Source organism: Aotus nancymaae, unplaced genomic scaffold, assembly GCF_030222135.1.
Source record: "Aotus nancymaae isolate 86718 unplaced genomic scaffold, 86718_ANA_hifiasm-v0.15.2.pri h1tg000019l, whole genome shotgun sequence".
Classification (NCBI taxonomy): Eukaryota; Metazoa; Chordata; class Mammalia; order Primates; family Aotidae; genus Aotus; species Aotus nancymaae.
In genome coordinates, this window is record NW_026988431.1 from 55,504,005 (window position 1) to 55,508,800 (window position 4,796).

Here is a 4,796-nt window from a genome sequence, read left to right on the forward strand (position 1 = left end):
GAAGTCATCTAAACTCTAGGAAAGGGAAGGGTATACCTCAGCTATAGATGAAATGTCCTTAGGATTCTCTTTGTTGCTTATCTCTCTAAATGTTAAAACACTGTATAGTCTTTATTGGAACCACATATGAGCTGAACCACTCATACAGCTTACAGTCTATATTTCTATATTCAAGAAATGGTTTATGGTAGACATTTATTTGAGGGTCTATCATGTTTGACCCTCAAAGAACATTTGGTCATGTCTACCTTTTTTTTTCTCCATGGGAGAGTGAAAACTGGAAAACCTACTAGACAAATTGTAAAAGAACTATAACACTTAGTCTGTGTCTCTTTATCCGTCCTCTTTTGGGGTATTTATTTCAGGACTTTGAAATAGAGAAATCTGGTGTTTAGGAATGCTTGTGATTTTTGCACATTGATTTTTGATCTTGATACTTTGCTGAAGTTGCTTATCGGCTTAGGAGTTTTGAGGCTGAGACGATAGGGTTTTCTTAATATACCGTCATGTCATCTGCAAACACAGATAATTTGACTTTCTCTCCTCCTATTTGAATTTCATTTATTTCTTTTTCCTGCCTGATTTCCCTGGCCAGAACTTCCAACACAATGTTGAATAGGAGTGGTGAGAGAGGCCATCCTTCTCTTGTGCTGGTTTTCGAAGGGATGTTTCCAGCTTTTGCCTATTCCATAGGATATTGGCTATAGGTTTGTCATAAATAGCTCTTATTATTTTGAGATATCTTCTATCAATGCCTAGTTTATTGAGACTTTTTAACATGAAAGGATGTTGAATTTTATCGAAGGCCTTCTCTGAATCTATTGAGATAATCATGTGGTTTTTGTCACTAGTTTTGTTATGTGATGGATTACTTTTATTGATTTGAATATGTTGAACAAGCTTTGCATCCTAGGGATGATGCCAACTTGATCATGGCGGATAGGCTTTTTGATGTGCCACTGGATTCAGTTTACCTGTATTTTATTGAGGAATTTCATATCGATATTCTTCAGAGATATTGGCCTGTAATTTTCTTTTCTTTTCTTTTTTTTTTTTCACGTCTCTGCCAGGTTTTTTGTATCAAGATGATGCTGGCCTCATAAAATGAGTTAGGGAGGAACCTCTCTTTTTCTATTGTTTGGAATAGTTTCAAAGGAATGGTCCCAGTACCAGCTCCTCTTTCTACCTCTGCTAGAATTTGACTGAGTCCATCTGGTCCTGGATTTTTTTTTTAGTTGGTAGGCTATTAATTATTGCTTGAATTTCAGAATTTGTTATTGGTCTATTCAGAAATTCGGCTTCCTACTGGCTTTGTCTTGGAAAGGTGTATGTGTCCAGAAATGTACCCATTTATTCAAGATTTCCTAGTCTATTTCTATAGAAGGTGTTTATAGTATTCTCTGATGGCAGTTGGTATTTCTGTGATATCAGTGGTGAGATCATGTCCTTTGCAGGGACATATATGAAGCTGGAAGCCGTCATTCTCAGCAAACTAACACAGAAACAGAAAACCATATACACTGCATATTCTCACTTAAAAATAGGAGTTGAACAATGAGAACACATAGACACAGGGAGGGGAACATCACACACCAGATTCTGTCAGAGTGTGGGGGGCAAGGGGAGTGAGAGCATTAGGACAAATACCTAATGCATACGGGGCTTAAAACCTAGATGACAGGTTGATGGGTGCAGCAAACCACTCACTATGGCTAGTGTATACCTATGTACCTTCTCCACATGTATCCCAGAACTTAAAGTAAAATTTAAATAAAATAGAGGGATCTGACCTCTAATCTTTTACTCCTTCGCATGCTGAGATTATAGAAATGCTATGGCTTGTCATTCAGAGGCTGTTTGCTTGATGGTTTAGACCCCGATCTTGTGCAGCTTCAGAGTTGTGCATGTGTATGAAAGGGGGATAGTCTGGTTGTTAGCCTGTTTTCTTCCTCTTTCTTCTCATCAAGATTTTGGCCTTCATTCTACACTGTTGTATTTCAGCCCCAAAAGAATACCTGTATGTCCACTGGTTTCACTGTACCTAGCAGAATCCCTCTATCTAGGAAAAGTTCAGATTCCAAGTCTTAAATGACTTAAGTCCAGCACAAATACACTTGTGGGCGAAAAATTAAAAAGTTACTTCAGAATGTCATTTCAGCTGTCTTCCTCCATAATCCCCAGACCAGAAAGCTGGCCCCTCCTGTCTTGAAGACTTCAATATTTCTCTGACGTCTTTATATAGATGTTCTTAATGTAGCTTTTCTAGTTTTTTCTTCTAGGGCATAAAATGAGTTAGGGAGGAGTCCCTCTTTTTCTATTGTTTGGAATAGAAATTTACTTCATTCTGTTTTATAGTAGAGATCCCAACCTATTTGTTTCTAAAATGAAAAATATAGAGTAATGTACAGAAAATTTGATGTCAGATGCAGACACACTGATAGCTTTATAGTGTTTCCTACCAGAAAGTGGCACATAGCCAATGTCTGTTGTTGCCTTTGACTGCAAATGAGAGTGATAATCTGTTCCTGTTTGCCTGGGACTTGTGAGTTTCTCAGGATGCTGGACATTCACTGCTACAGCAATAAATGTCCCTGGAATGTTGAGATGAGTTGATCCACCTACAATGACAGTCTACTAATGCATTCATTATTGGTTTTATTTGTTTGTTTGTTTTGAGATGGAGTCTCGCTCTGTTGCCCAGGCTGCACCCAGGCTGGAGTGCAGTAGCGTGATCTTAGCTCACTGCAACCTCCACCTCCCAGGTTCAAGCGATTCTCCGGCCTCAGGCTCCTGAGGAGCTTAGACTACAGGCACGTGTCACCACGGGCATGCCAGCGGCTAATTTTTTGTATTTTTAGCAGAGATAGGGTTTCACCGTGTTAGCCAGGATGGTCTGGATTTCGTGACCTCGTGATCCGCCCCCCTCGTCTTCCCAGAATGCTGAGATTACAGGCGAGAGCCAGCGCGCCCTGCCGCGTTCATTTTTAATGTGGGGAAATCACGGGGACTCCAAATATGATGGCTCTTATTGTTTCTACGTGACATTAATGTCATGTATCAGAGCAACAAAATGATATTCCAAGATTCTTACAACTGCTGCTAAAAACTTACATTCAAACTCATAAAAGATTCAGTCTCACTACTTGCTTCTTTTCTTTGAGAACATTACAAATACTATTTTGAAATACATCTTTACGTGCTTTTAAAACTTTTGTTTTGCTGTTTGATACCATTAATTTCATAATCATCTATGATCTTCCGCAGCATATGGAAAGACCCTGAATTTTTATTCCAGATCCTTTGATAATTAGTTACATGACTTAATTAATTTTTTAAAACTCTTTTGTAATCTGTAATGCATGAGTTATATTGGTTTATTATATGTATTAAATGAGTTGATATCTGTAAACACTTAAAACAATGGCAATTGTACTAGTGGTATATAAATATTAAGTAATAATTGAAAATAAATGCGTCTACTGTTTTAAATTTTGACAACTTATTTTCCTTCATAAGCTGCAGTTATTTCTACTATTTGAATTCAGATTGCTTGCTTTTTATATGAAATTTCACATAGCCATAGCCTGCAACAAGTTTTAGTTTTTACTATTTGTCATATGTTTATATTAAACTAGCATTGCCCAAGTTATTCAAAGAATCACACAGGGATCATTCAAAATTCCACTTGAATGTGTATGTATTTATAGGCTTCTTGAGGGCACCATTATTCATGCTCATGAGTTTTACTAGTACATTTATGCTGACATCCTCTAAATCTGCTTTTCGGTATCTGCTGACCCAGTGCTGACTGTCCCTTTGCACCACTGTCTTTATGACATTTGAGTGTGGAATAGATGTCACCTGCAGTAACTCTCCTAATACGAGCATCTAGATTTGCTGCTTGCAGGCATTTTCTAGTACACTAGTCTGATATTTTCCATGATGTTGGTTTATTATTACAGCAATATGAATTTCTGGCTTGCTCTCTTTCTACTTATCTATAGAAATTTTGTTAAAGTAAGTATGTTTCTCATTTCTTAATGTAGCATTTACAGTTAAGTTTTAAGATTTCATTCTTAAAAAGTTTAGTGTTCATTCTGTGTTAAAATTTACATGTTTGCAGAATAATCTTATAATTAATTGTCTCAAAAATTATATTTTCAATATTATGAAGCCAACTTTTTTAAAAAGCAATCACACTTTAATTAAACGAAGGACGCTACTCATCATGTAATTACCAACTATTTCTATTTTATTATTTACTAAGTAATTATTTTAGAAATCAAATACATAAATAGTAACTAAAATTAATGACTGACAGTTGTTCATATATTTTCTATGTAATATAATTGTTAGACACAGAGAAATTAGTTTTCTCTAAACAATTTCAAATGTGCTATTCTACCAAGCAAATTCATTCAACTCATCTATTTTCCGACTTAATATAGTAGGAGCTAACATCATAGGTCATTTTTACATGCCATTTTCTTACAAGACTCAATTAATGTTTATAAGTTATTCTTCTATCAATATACTGCATTAATTTTGACAAGTAATAAATGGAAATTTAAAAATTGTTTTGAATATAACCATTATCAAAGGTCTGGAATACATGAAAGAAAAAAATCGCTGTCAATTATTAATCTGTTCATAAAACATATGAAGAACAAAAAAATAAACTTCGTTGTCTGGGTCTTTTAAAATCATGATACTGAAAAGATATCTTCAAAAAAATACTCTTTTACTATGATTTTCATGTGCTGGTATTAAATTGACAAAAATAAATATCTTAGTGA

General features: G+C 35.4%; 1 pseudogene; it reads right to left on the reverse strand.

The window, feature by feature from the left end:
* Window positions 1-262: 262 nt before the first annotated feature.
* Window positions 263-320, reverse strand: LOC135275958 (U7 small nuclear RNA; annotated as a pseudogene).
* Window positions 321-4,796: the final 4,476 nt, after the last annotated feature.